Raw genomic sequence first — 14,281 nt, 5'->3', positions numbered from 1 at the left:
CCACTTCTATCCTTTCAAAAGTCATTATCCCAGTTGGTGTTACTTTTATTTCTGTCCCCATATACAAGCTAGATGCCAGCATGTTCCAGGTTGTCAATAACGATGTTGGTGCATTATTTAAATTTGCCTCATGTCCATGTTGACATGGATATGTGCTGTTGCAAAAGCTAGCATCTTTAAAGAGCCGAGAGAGGGAATTGTTAGACCCCTGTAATTTGAGGTATCCTGTCTTACAGTGGGTAAATCACAAACATTAGCCAGGTATTAAAAGTGCCTTGGTAAGGAAGTGTTGCTGGTGTTTGACAGCTAGTGATGATGTTTGCACTTTGACTCTTAGAAAGGACTGTTAACTTAAGGCTCACTCAGATGTGAAGATTTAGGAAAAGTAATGTTAAGGATTAGAGGTGAAATTTGGTGGTGAATTGTAATGAATTGTAATTACATTAAAACTGTTTCAGCTCCAGAGCTAAACTAATTCAGAAGGGCTAGTATAACATTATACTTGGAGCAGGCAAAAAGCATACTCATGTATGCTTACTGTTCATCAACAGTATTGGTAGTAGTTTTCCCAAGAGCTTCATTGTTACCTAAGTACCTGAATTTAATCTTTTTCAATGAAATTCACTGTAATTGGACTGGTTCTTGAGTATCCATAGATTGTTTTTATTTAAGAAGATAAAATCTAAAGTGTGATGACAGGTTCTAATTTTCCTGTCTTAGATCTGTAATTTTATTCTACCGGTTGTTAAAGAAAGGTACCTTTAAATACCTTGCTAGCTACCAGCAGTTTCTTTTGAAGAATAGGCTTTGTCCCAGTATGTGAAGTTCAAACATGGGAGTGAAACTTCTTGTGCAGCAGTGCTACCTATAAAATACTGTATTGTTTAGACAGGCAATATTACAAGTAGGAAGTGGATTGACTTACATGGCTGATCTAGAAAGAAGTTGGAAGTAGCAAGCCTTGTGAGTGTAACCAGTGCATTTTATGTCTGCAGGGATGCTTGAAGGCTGCTTCTCAATTGAAGGTATGAATTCCAATAAATGTTATGAATAATTTAAGTGTGATGTGGGAGTAATGCTTAAAACCATTGGTGTGTCTGATCAGTGAAGAGCCTATCCCAAACCTGATTGATTCTGTGATGAAAAACACATGTGACTCTGACTTCTGACTTCAGACTACTCTAACACCAGAATAGGTGAAGTGTTTGAAGATGATAGGCTTCATAGTCTTTACATACCTTAACTCAGCAAAACTGGTAATTTTTAAATGACTACTTTAAAACCTGCATTATTGTCAGCCTCATTTATAGGCAGGAGGTGATGTGTAAACTGTCTTATTACAAATGGCATATTTGAAGTGTGGTGGGATTTATCTGCATTATGGAACAGTGTGAAACATTTAACGATCTATATTTGCTTTTTTGAATGGTCAGTTCTAGTTCAGAGGTAGTCTCAATTTTCCTATTGCTTGCAGGAGAGTCTTATGTAGAAGAATGTGGTATGGATGCAGCTTTTTATTTAATGCTTGCTTATTGGTGGATTTTAGCTTGTGGAGTTTTTAATGTTTTGATACAAGCTAAGAACCAGGTATTAACTACTTTTCAGAAATGAAGTCATGCATTCTGATAGAGGGGGAATTATACTTGATTGGTTAGTTGCCTATCATAGTTCATAGTCAATTTGAGCAATAGCTGGGCAATTTTGAGTGATTGGAAGAATTTTTTTCTGAACTAATAAATGTCTCTTTTTGGCAGGAAAATGGTCAAAAATGTAGGAACGAATCCTTTTAGCTTATTCAGGTATGTACTTGGAAAGCTTCTAAACATTTTCTCATTTTAAGTCTAGCCCTGTGCTTAAAGTTTGGGAGTTTTTTGTGTTGCGGTAAGTTGGTATAGTATTTCATTCTGTACAGCTGGAATTTAAGAACCCTTGTTCCCCAAGGTACAATGTGTGCTGGTAGCTGTACCTAACCTTGGTTAGCTTTCGTACCTTCATGCGAAGTTTTAAATAAGTGTATGTTATTACTGAACTATGTCAAAGGACTAGAGAATGTTTAATTTTTGTATTGCAATCAGAAACCCTATAGAAAAACAGTACATTTAGTATTAAATTCACGGTTTCTGTATTGCTTTTGTCTCGCTGTGATGATCCTATCCCGAACCTGAATTCCTTGCTGAAAAACTTAATACGGATCCGGAATCTGAGACGAGACCAAAAGATTTGATTAAAACTTTCTGAAAAGTATTACAATACCTATGAGCTTTCATATTTTTACAGAAGTGATATCATAATGTATGCATAGAGTTGTGTGCTTACTTGCAAATTGAAATTTCTCCCTCAAATGAACTGTTATACTTAGACCTTCTTCTCTTTTTCCAGTGAAGAGTTGGAACACTTTGTCAGTCCTGCCTGACAAATGTGGATGATCTGTAACTTCTGTGGAAGTGTAACACCTGAAGAGTTTTTGTGGCTTGGAGTGGGATGCCATGCTTTTCAAAAGCCTACTGAAACAGCTGCCGCAATTTTGTTTAGCGGATACTGTTTTCAGAAACTGCATGTGAACCAAAATCACTGTCTCTTCATATTTAAAATAGCACTTTTCTCAAAGCATTGAGCTACACTCTGTAGGAAGGATAGCAATATTAGGGAAACAAGCATTGAGCTTCAATATGTGGAAGAACCCCCAAGACTATTGCCCATTTTAAAATACCATGAGGGTACACAGACTTGCTGACACTGAAGATACATAATAACTCAAAACAATGCAACTCATGGGTAGGCCCTGTAAAGACAGGGAGAAAGCAAAACAGGTACACAAATTCAAACCAATGAGCCTGCTTTTTGATTGGTGTCATCCAGGAGATAGGAGGAAGTAGATGATGTGGTGGTGGTATGGAAGCATAAACATGAAACACTTGTAAGAAAGAAATTTGGGTGTCATGAGGAAAATTCTTACAGAAGAGGCAAAGGTCTAAAGCTTGCATTGCTGTCTGTATCTAGTGAGAGAGAAGAATTGGGGTTTTATGCTCTGCTACTTGAGTATGAAAAGGCCAGTGGAACTGCCCTTTGAGGAATATGCAGGCAATGTTACTTCCTTGCTGTGCAGGGAAAAGAGGCCAATAGTGGGAGAAGGGAGTACCCACAGTGGAACTTGTGCTTTGAGCAGTCACTTGAAAACTAGTGGTGCTCTATCACAGTAACAGCATATTTGCTGTATTTGGCTAATTTGCATTCTTCCACAGAGTGAGAGATCGTAAATTGGTCACCAAGGAAATTAGTAGAGCTAAAGTTACTGAATCAAAATGCACCAAAATACAGAAAAACTACTCTGTAGTCTGCAGCCAAAAATGACAGCATTGGATGCCAGCAACTCTGTTCCTTTAGAGAGCTGGAAGAATTCCTGTAGCTCATGGAATGTGCCTACTTCTAAATGACAAATTCCATGGAATGCCCAGTTTTCTGTCTAAGCAGTATCATGAAGTGCCAAACACTACAGTAGCAGTGCCTAAAGCATTGGGAATGTCAAAAATAAGTATTCACCTGACTTCTAAAATGTATGCTAAGGATCTGACTGAACTTGGAGTGTATTGCTTCACTGAGCATCTATGCTTTGGTTGTTAAAAAGCAGTAACCAGCTACTTTGGCTAAAGACTGCTACTTTTCAGCAAGTAACTGTGTAAATCGGTATATTGAATGTATCAGAATCTGCAGAGATTTACTACTGAACAGGTTTCCCTTTATTGCTTTCAACAATATTTATTATTTCTGTTAATGAATGTTACTGACAAGGGTAGGTATTTCCATGTGCCATATTTTGTACATGCTCTTTCTTGAATAAAGATGAGGATGTGAAAAGCCTACTAGCCATTGCAGATCAGCAACGTTGTAGTCGCACCACGGTGTTCTTGACAGCTTGTGCTTTGCAAGAGCTACGAAGGCAAGGTGGCCTTGTTGCCCTGACTGGTACAGCACATACTGGACTCGTGATATTCCACATTGTGCTTGAGTGAACTCCCAGAGAACACAAACTCTGTTAGTGATTGTGCACTTCAGAAGTGGGAAAGAACCAGTCTCCTTTTGCCCACTGTGGTTCTGTGAAAAGTCTGGGTGCTGTTGCTGGATGGTAAGTCAGAAAGTTGCCAGTCCTAGCTAGGTCAGTCTCTTCTGGAGGGAGAAAAGGTCTCAAAGACCAGAGAAACGAGTAATGCAGCAGCAATGCTTGGTAAGTACTTTGTTAGATATTCTAAGAGGATCTGTATATGCCTTGTGTTAAAGGGTCAGAAGAGTATACGGTATTTGTTTTGGAGTGTGAAGGTACAGTCTTCTTACCCTTTGTGCTAATACTAATATGAAATAGGGAAGCTTTTGAGCAGATACTGCTATGTGTATATCCAGTAAAATTAATGAGAGTGAGTTGATCTTTTGATTTCTGGGATCAAAAGATGAGATCGTGTTCTCTTGTATATCAAGTGGTGGAAGTCTGTCTCCAGGAGCAGTGTTTAATCATGAAAAATAGGGACCTGTCACCCATGGCATACTCCAGAGGTTTTGGAATATGGGACTAGTGAAACTGATGTATAAAGATTACTTTTGTAACTAATTTTAAGATGGAAAGAATAATATTTATAATGGCTTTTTTGCCTGGTGGGAGGGGGATAATGTGTTTGCAAACCACTTGTGAATTTAGTTCTTCTGGTATGTTTTTGGAATCTGGTAAGATGTGTTATGCAAGTGATTGAGATAAGGACATGTAGTGAATCCTGTGTGACAAGTTTGGAACACATTGCATGAGATCTTTCTGTGCAAAAGTACTCCATTGAACTTGAGTTTTACATAATATCTTGCTAGATTTAAAACTTTTGAGTTAAGATTGTATAGTAAACAGCATGACAGCACTTTGCTTTTTTTGTGCTTTAAATAGTCTGGTGAAATCTTGCACTAACCATCATTAGTGTTGAACTTAGAAGTGTCACATGGTTGTTGGGCTGTGGTCCAAGAAATCAGTGGTTAGATAAACTTTGTTCTGGAATATTGCCATGGATTGGTCTGAGTATCTGGGCAAAAAAAGCAGAGCTTTTTTTTGTTAAATGAGTGATGTGCCTATAGGCAAGAGGAGTATCTTGCAACCACAAGGAGGAGTAGCTCTGTAAGTGCTTTACTACCATTTAAGTAATGAGGTGTAATGAGGTCCCTGTTAGGGTGGGAGGTTTTGTCTGTTGCTGAAGAACTTGTCTTGCCAGTGGAGACTGTAGATCTATAAACAGTTGCAAGTGAGTGAAACTAAGCTAGCAGTGGTTATCTTGCCACAGCACCCCCACCGCTATGAGCGTATTTACTGGTGTGAAGCCTGCTTGAAGTAACAGATCCCAGTGAACAGAAATTTCAGCATAAGCTGTACTGTCAGGCTACCAGCCTGCGAAGAAGTGTGCTGCCTTGGCTGCAGCTTATCGTGTGCCAGCTTCAGTGGGGTTGCTGCCTTCTGGTGCAGGCAAGCTCTTAATTGTATAAGCAATAAAGCTTGAGTATGAGTTTCACCAATTAAAAATGGGCATTGAAATTAAATAACAGTTGGTAGAAAAGGACTCCTTAACAGTCAAGCATGGACGCAGCAGAGCAAGTAAAGTGTTAGACTTTGCCCAAGGAGAGGTATTCTCTATATTGGAGAGTATTTAAGCTTGGCTTTGGGTCAGTAGGTTTTTGGTATGCCCCCCCCCCCAGTTCTGAGGACAGAATTTGAGTTATAGTTGGAGGATGAATTTAACAGATCGCTGTTAATTTAAGGTGAGTAGAGTACAGCTGGAGGCCTTCATATGCTGTGTAAATGTATGTATGTGTCCAATGATTTACATTCTCTGTACTTAATAGAACTGGTATTACATGCATTCTTGCTTGTTTCCCTTGGAGGATATAAACTGGAAAAGTAAAATTCAGATGATGTTCAAAAGAAAATTAATTCATCATGTGGCTTTTTAGTTGATAGTCCAGTTGAGCTATTGGGGCTATGAAGACAGTACTTCTCTGCCATTGTCTCAAACTTCCTGCAGGCTCCAGAGGACAAAGTGGTGTTTGATGCTCAGAAGAATGGCTGTATTGAGTGGGACAAAGTCTGCCTTGCTCAGTATTCTATCTGAGGATGACGAGTATAAGGAACAGGAGAAGTATAGAGAGCCTTTCCAGCAGTTTGCTTGGGAATTTCCTGAGGAGATTTTCGTTTGTGTTTGAATACTCCTTGGCAATTACAGCTTACCTCTATTTAAAAAGATGTGAAACATGAATGTTACGTGGGCTGTAAGATATATGAAGTAGTGTGTATTTTAACTGCAGGGAAGGGGGGATTGGGAGGGAGCTGAAGTAAAAGCCTTTTTTTCTCTGTGAAACCAATGTTGCTTTCAACTCTCACATTAATGAAAACAGTGGTTAAGTGGAATCCAGTTAAAGCCCCAGTGCTAGGCTAGCTTTACTGTTTAAATGAGCTGTTGGAGGTGAAAATTTGAACGTACTGATGTGTACTCTTCCCTTTGATACCCATGAGCTACGCTTCATACTTCAGGCTCCTGAAGCCTCTCACCAGAAGAATAACTAGTCTTTTTCCCCCCCGTGACTGGACTTCTCAGTAACTGAATAAACACTGTCCCTGCAATGATGGTACTAGTTTTATGGTTGCAGGTAAAGAATGATTAAAATCTGTCCTAAAATAAAGCTCAGTCATATATGAAGAAGCTAGAAAGATGAATCAACTGAAATGCTTAGACCTTATTTTGAAATTTGTAAGTTGATTGAAAAGTAAAGGTTGTATTTTTGAATCATCTTAAGATCATTATGGAGGAAGAATATACAGCTACCATTAAATGGTTGTCCTTCATCTAACCTTGGCAAAACAGGAAATAATTTGCCCTAGCCTTAGTTTGGGATTTTTTTAGTCAGAATGAGGGATGCTGCAGATACTAGAGTCCTGAAAGAAACATTTGAGACTTAAACTCTTAAGTGTGTTGCTTCTGTCTAGTAGTTAGATCATTTTATGCATCAGAAAATAAAGCAAATTGCTTCACTGTCTTAGTTTAATTTTTTGCACTCCATCAGAAAAATGCAATATTGAAACAGTGAGTGCTGGTTCTTAATGTCATTTGGACTTAAGTTAAACAGTTCAGAGTATGATTATTTATTTCCCAGTGTATCTTAGAATAAACAATTTCTGAAAATAGTTGGGTTATGTAGTTTCTGAACATTTTAAGCTACTTATTTGCTATTACAAACAAGAGAGGCTTGTGGGAATTAATGCTCCCCCCTCTTCCTGTTTTACAGATGAGAAACCGCATAATATAAGTTTAATGACAGGAACAGGAGTTACCTTCAGAACATTTTGAAATAGTATTTTATAGTAAATGGTATCACAGTGCTGAGAATGTTCCCCCCCAAAAAAACTTCATGGGGGGAACAGTGCCTGGGTTTTTGAAAACATGCAGAACTGGCTTGTCTGCATTTACATGTACTTGAACTTAACGAGTTCTGTTACTATGCTTTTCACTGGTTTCTGCTAATTTGATGTGCAGGCTGTAAGGCTGATGAAAACCTTTTTTTATGTAAAGCGATCTTTATATGGTGACCCTTTAGTGGGGTTGACTGCTGGTCAAGGTGTTTTGCTGTGAGTTTGCCTTTTTTAACTGTTATGTCAAGATGACTGGAAATGGTATGAATACTTTCTCCTGGGAGTTTCATGTACTTTCTAGTTTTATAATTAGAAAAGTAAGACTGAACAATTGTAGCAGCTGCTAGGTATGTTTTCTATAAAAGTGCAGCCCATTATGAGCCTTGCCGGATATGAGAAAGTCCAAAGCTTTTAGCTTACAAATAGGAAGAAAGATGGTTTGCCAGGAGTTCAGATTTGGAGAGAGACCTCACTTGTGAGGATTCAAAATTACCAAGAAGTGAAGACCACCAGTGTTACTGCCTGATAAGATGGCAGGAGGAGAAATGTCCTTTTAGGTATTCTCCCCTTGCTTCTGAGAGTACACTTCTTAAGGAACATTTGAACCTCTTGGGGTTGTCTGTGACAGTCTATGGTGCCTATGACTTACCATAGGGAGAGGAGGTAGTCCTGTAAGAAAAGGACATTCTTTGCATACAAGACTAGGGTATCTGGATATTGGACTTTAAGTGTGAATTGAGTCTTAGAATGTTGGAGGAGTAAAAAGTAAAATACTTACTAAATGAAAGATCTTCCACCAAAGGAATAAAAAAGTGGAAGTTAAGAATAAAGACTCATGCTCAAAATCCACACTGCTACATCTTATGCAGTGACACCAGTGTAACTTCCTGCCCTCAGAAATGAAACTCCCTGTAGTACTCCCAGCCTCCGTCCTCAGGACAGCAGTTCTGAGGCTGTGATGTACTGTGGGTGATGTCATGCTTGGGCCCTTTTGATTTCAAGTTTTAAGTTCCTTTGCCATGGTTATGTGGAGGATCTTAAAGTATTGTTGATTCTGAACTAGGAAAGCATTTTAAAGTGGTAAAAGGAGTATGTGTATTTGGTCTTTTCTGAAGTTATAATTTCTATAGAAAAAGCAGATCACCTACAACAGCTTGGGCGCTCTGCCAGCATAAGCTTTCTTACTTGGGGACAAGGTTGGGACCTTGGTATCCAAAACTACTGTGTAATCCTCGGCTCTGTCCTGATCTCTTAAAGATGCTATTCCTCTTCTGTACTAGTCCTGTATTGCTTTCCCCAGAAGCTATGCATTAAACATCACAAGAACCAAGGCAAAAATACAAATACAAAAGCCTACTACATATTCATTCAGTATTCATCTCAGAAAAGCTGTAAGAGCAATAGTATGAACCTTTAGTGAAGGGAAGGAAAAAAAAAAAAGTGGGAAATTTTTCTCTCTGGGCCTCATGGATACAATAATCACATTCAGACACCTGTGGAGTTGTAAAAACAAGACTGGTTCCTGTAATTGATGTGATTTGACAACTGTGATTTGCTCTTCAGAAACCAGGGACAGAGTCTGCAAATAAGAGTCACTGATTAGCTAAATTGCAAATCTATCAGGAATGACAGCTTAGCTGGGCTTCAGGTTGTTTCAGATGTGGAAGGAAAATATTTCCTTCCCCACTTTGTTGATACTGGGCTCTCTGTGTTAGGAAGTTCCAGGCAATAAAGTAGGAGTTAGAAAAAGGTAGAACGTGAGTAGTATTTAAGTAAACTTCTTTCCTACTCACAATTAATATAACCGGGATAAAAATCAACTGTACTTCTTTGTATAGTATTCTCAGAAGAACCATAACCATTTTTCTTGTTCAGAAAGATCTCAGTTTCACCGAAATGGGCTCTGTTGAACTTGCTCTTCTGTCCTTGACTATTTTGAAGGCTGGCTTGGAAACAGGCACCTCAGATTCATTAAAAAGGCAGAAATGAACTTCTGTGAGGATGATAGCCTTTTCTATAGCAGCAACAAAAATAAGTATCGGCAGAATTGGCATGCTGCCCTGGAAGCAAACATTCTGAGCTTCTGCTAGAGCTTCCAATACAAGTATGATGAAGAGGTTTTAAAAAATTCCTGGGATGTCTTTATTTCATATTCAGTCTAATCCTACCTCTCAAATTTGGTGATTAAGATAATACAAAAAATGTTCTGTCTGGGGCCAAGCTACAGAAGGTTATCCATGAGATACTTGCTTTCTGTGTTTGGCTCCCCTTTTACTGGGATTTAACCTCAATGTGAACTTTAAGTCGTCTTTGGTGGGGAGCATAGACTGACTGCTTGCTAAGAAATCTGACTAGCAATAGAGGAGTCAAAGAGCCTGAGAAGAAATGCTAATGTGTTATCAGCACTATTGCCATCAGCCTGAGGGTGGAAGAACCCATCTGTTACCTCTGCTGAGCTATAGAAAACAGGTGAACTGCTAAGCTGGGCATGTCTCATATTTGTTTTTAAAAGGTATTTGCATCACATGTGTATGGCTTACGGAAGTTCCCACCTTAATACCCCTGACTTCTAATTTTTTCCATTGTTTGCTTAGACTGGAAGAGTTCATAACATCTTCAGACTGAAGATTGATTCTTCTGCATGTTCCTTACAGCTTCTTTTGGCAGCAGCAGATCTGTATCAATGCTCTTGATGTGAAATTGGTTAACATTTTTTGTGCATCAAATTTACTCATCAGGACACATCTTTTAATAGAAGTTTAAAGGGGTTAAAAATAAATGTTGGCGCTAAGTTACAAACACTTTTAGTATACAGGAGAAGATCTCTTGAGTAAGAATTTTTCTTGGGAGAGACATAAGCTATTGCTGTGGATTGTTGCAGTAAAATCTAAAAACACCTGAACTGGAAGAATATGAAAGAATTTAGAAACTCTTGCAGTTAACTGGCATCGGTGATTTTAACAATTTTTTTATGGACATGCTCAAATATCTATATTAATCCTGCTAAAACTAAGAATTGATGTATTGCCAGTAAAAATGTGTATTCTCACACAGTTGCATTGTGTTCTCCAGCTGGAGAATGCAAGATCTACTAGAAGTGTGTTGGTTAATTTGAATGTGACATCAATAAACAAGTTCACAGGTTTATCAGCCATTTAAATAGTCATAAAATAATACAATTTTTTTTAAAAAAATGACCCTGATGGATTAAAGTTTTGAAAATGAAACTTCCCTGTAATTGTTCTTACTTGCTGCCACTTTTAAGATCTAAACTTTAAAAAAGAAAAACCAACCATGTATATTTTTACAGGATCAAAGAGACACTTCTAAGTTTATTTACTGAAGGCAGATTGAAAGCATAATGTTCTTCATATGTCCCCTGCAGATCACAGAATAGCAATTTATTTTTTCTAGTGCCCAGTTGCTAGGTAAAATTAAAACTTTGCTTCTCTAAAGAACTAAATTACTGCTTCTAGCAGCATCATGCAGCTGTATTAGTTGTACCATATTAAATTACAAATTTGTTCAGGTTTGAGAACAGGTTATGTTGCCCGTACTGCCCTGTGCAAAACAATGAAGAGATACCTGGTTACTGCTATGCGAGCTGGAGAGGGTAAACTTACACACATGTGCTGAAGCTCTGTGTTAGCTTAAGATCTAATTCTAGTATCTCTCAAGGCCCATATAAAAGTAGATATTAAAAAAAAGACTATTGAAAAGCAGCAAGCAGAGCCTGAGGTTCTGATAGTAATAGTTTCTCATCCTTGTGCTCTAGTCTGCAGTTTGTGCTGTAAAGGAGAACTCCCTTAGTGCGATATACTCCAGGTACATTTAGAAAAAATTTAAAAAGCAGTCATATACAAAAGGTTTTATTGTCTGTGGTTGAGATCTGCAGAAATGCTGCATTTATGTTGTCACTTCTGCTTTGTACCTGGCAAGGATTGTAAAAGGGGAGAGGGGGGAGATTGTTCTATTCTTACAAGGCACCTTGACAACACCAAGGTTATTTGTACTCACCCATGCTTGAAAGGATTTTTAGGTGGTTTGGTTACATGTTAAGTAGCCTGGAACACTTATCCTTAAAGCTGTGTATTGCAACTGCTGCATCAAGCATTTTCCTGAGTAATCAGCAGTGTTATTACTAGTCAACTAAACAGGCCTGGGACATGAGCCCAGTCACTGGGAACTGATTGTCCGTGCCATAAGGGTTAATACAGGCTGACAACAGAAGCCTAGCTAGCACTCTGGGCATGGTTTAGAGGTTAAGGTGGATAAGAGCTTGGCTGTGGGAATGCAAGCTGTGCTGTCCACCTTTCCCTTACGGCTGGAGAACAGCCCATGACCTGTCCCATCGACTGTGTGTGTGGTGTGCTGTGTGCTCCTGGGAAAGATGCCCAGACCCGTGGGAGAATATTCTCTGACCTAGTGATGTGTCATCTGCCTTTGGAGAGGGGCTTAATGCACAAAGTAACTCACGTGGGGTTAAATAGATCCCAAGGGGCCCTCTCCATTTTTTTCCTGCCCTTCAGTTGGCTTTTATAAGTGTGCCAGTACTGGAATCCTGATGGCTGCTGGTTAAGGCAGGGATGTAAGGGCAGGGCTGGATGGGTGTCCAGGGCAGAGGGAGATCTAAATAGAGCAGTAAGTTCTGCATCAACACTTCACTTGTGGCTCTGCTCTGTGGGTTGCAGCTTCAGCACTTGGCTACATCACACTGCGCAAGTGGACAGGATAGCACTACTGTCCTGAGATGACTTGGAGATGTTTTGAAAATGGATTACCAATGAGGAAGGCTCTCTGCAGTTCTTGCATGAGTCCTCATAAGGCAGAATGCAGTAGGATGTGGAGGAATCTCTTTTCTCCAGCCTTTCCATGCTAATTTGATGAAAATTGGTGGGGGAACACACCTTTCTTTTTCCCTTCTTTGTCAGGTGCTGACTTAATGGTAATGCTCCTCTGTAAGAGCTTTAAAGCATCAGATGTTCAGGGGAATGGGATGGAAAAGGCACTAGTAGTTGTGTCCTAACACTCACTTTTGTACCCACAGCAATAGTAAAGCAGGTTTTTTTTCTTCAGAATGGGAAGCCTCTTTCCTCACCCCTGATAAGCTTGTGAGCTATTTGTATAGGAAGACTGTGGTTTATAGGTGTATAGTAGGCTGAGGAATATGTGATTAGAGGGAATCTGGAGGAAGAGGAACATTTGCACGTACACTTCTGGAAGTGGGAAGGGTTTGGGCTGAAAGGAACAGATTAGTGATTGTGTGTTCTGCTTGCTGCAATGACAGGGTATTTGTACTGTCAGACTGAAGAGTTAAGACCAACATTTAGTCTCCAGTAGCAGGTATTAGCTAATGGAAACATGCAAAGATAGGGCAAGCATAGATGCAATAGTAGTTTCTGGTATGCTCCCCCAGCTTCCACTAATTTTTGCCACAGACTTTAAATTGGGGTGACACCTCTGCATTTAATTTTAGGTGGGAGTTTCTTCCATTAATTAGGCTAGTTACTTTGGGGGGTTATGGAAATACCTACAGCTTCATGTGACAATGAATTCCCCAGCTTAGTTGCATGTGTGTAAAAGCAGCTCTTTTTTGCTTTGCTATCTGCCAGTTTGATTTGGTGCCTCCTCATTCTTCCATTGGAAGAAAGAGTGAACAATTTTTTTCTAGTTTTCTCTGTGCCACTTCTGACGTTTTTAGGCCAGTATTATGTTCCCTCATGTATTTCTTGTCTGTGTTGAGGGTATAGGTTCCAAGTAACTCCTAACACTGCTTTTTTTGCTGGTAAGCGTAGGGCATTTATAGTTCTTTGTTACAAGGCTGGGCATCTCGTTTCTGAGTGATAATAATCAGTTTAGGATGGCTTTGAGTTGGCATTTCCACATACACATGGAAGTGACTTGACTGTTTTGTGTGTGTGTGCTCTCCTCTTCCACACCTCTCTTGTTACTTACAGATTAACCTATAGTGTGCTGCAAAATGCATTGACTTCTACAGTGATTGCTCTGAACCAATGGCTAATAAACCGGTTTAAAATCCTCTAACTTAAATTAGAAAACTAAAGTTAATGGAATGTGAGCTAAACTACCTTCTGCTTCTGTTGTGCCTTTCTGTTGCAATGTCAGCCCTGGAGAGTTTGACTGGGGGAGGGAATGTACCTGTGTGTGGGTCACATTGACTGGAAAGAGTAAAAAGCAGTGATCGGTATTGGAAAGAAGGACTTAAAAACATATAGATACTTTCCAGAACTAAGCAGTCCAATACTCTTTCTTTCACTGGCACTGTTGCTATAGCACAGCCATAAAGCAAGAGAGAGAAGCAGTTCAGAAAGAAGTTGCTTCAGGACCTTCAGTCTGTATATAAAATTCAACACCAAAATAATTCCTGGAAGAGCCCCATTCCTCCTCATTGCCAGGCTTGTTCTCTGCCTGTGACTGGGCAAATGTTTAGCAGAATGCATGGGGATTTCAACCCCAAAAGCCCTGAAATGTATGGTGTCAAGTCTGTAGGAGCAGACTCCTCATCCATCTTGCAGAACTAAAAGAATTAAGAATTAGTGAAAAAATAGTTACTTTGGTTTTCAGATTCAGAAAAAAACTATTTTCCAAATCTCAAACAAACATTAATTAGTGGATAGAGTTGTATTTGTAAAGATCAGGATAATTAACCATATCACAAAATCACAGAATCCATCCATCTGCTCAAGCAGGGTCACCTAGAGCTGATTGGCCAGGACCATGCGCAGTTGGCTTTTGAGTATCTCCAAGGATGGAGACTCCACAGCCTCCCCGGGCAACCTGCTCCAGTGCTCGGTCACCCTTAGGTGAAAAGGTGCTTCCTGATGTTCAGAGGGA

At 39.4% G+C, this 14,281-nt stretch overlaps 1 protein-coding gene and 1 non-coding gene across 2 annotated transcripts in view; both read left to right on the top strand.

Moving 5' to 3' along the window:
* SYNCRIP (synaptotagmin binding cytoplasmic RNA interacting protein) overlaps positions 1 to 14,281 on the top strand; it is a 46,263-nt gene that overhangs the window by 1,845 nt on the left and 30,137 nt on the right. The window contains exon 4 of the mRNA XM_075747642.1: positions 1,755 to 1,799. The gene's annotated coding sequence lies outside the window, so the exon portion shown is untranslated. The remainder of the gene's footprint in view (positions 1 to 1,754; positions 1,800 to 14,281) is intronic.
* LOC142601465 (small nucleolar RNA SNORD50) lies at positions 2,133 to 2,207 on the top strand. Its single transcript, XR_012835024.1, has one exon. It is a non-coding gene; the product is annotated as a small nucleolar RNA SNORD50 (small nucleolar RNA).

The sequence above is a fragment of the Balearica regulorum genome, chromosome 3, assembly GCF_011004875.1.
Source record: "Balearica regulorum gibbericeps isolate bBalReg1 chromosome 3, bBalReg1.pri, whole genome shotgun sequence".
NCBI lineage: Eukaryota > Metazoa > Chordata > Aves > Gruiformes > Gruidae > Balearica > Balearica regulorum.
This window is presented reverse-complemented; position numbering and strand designations above follow the sequence as displayed.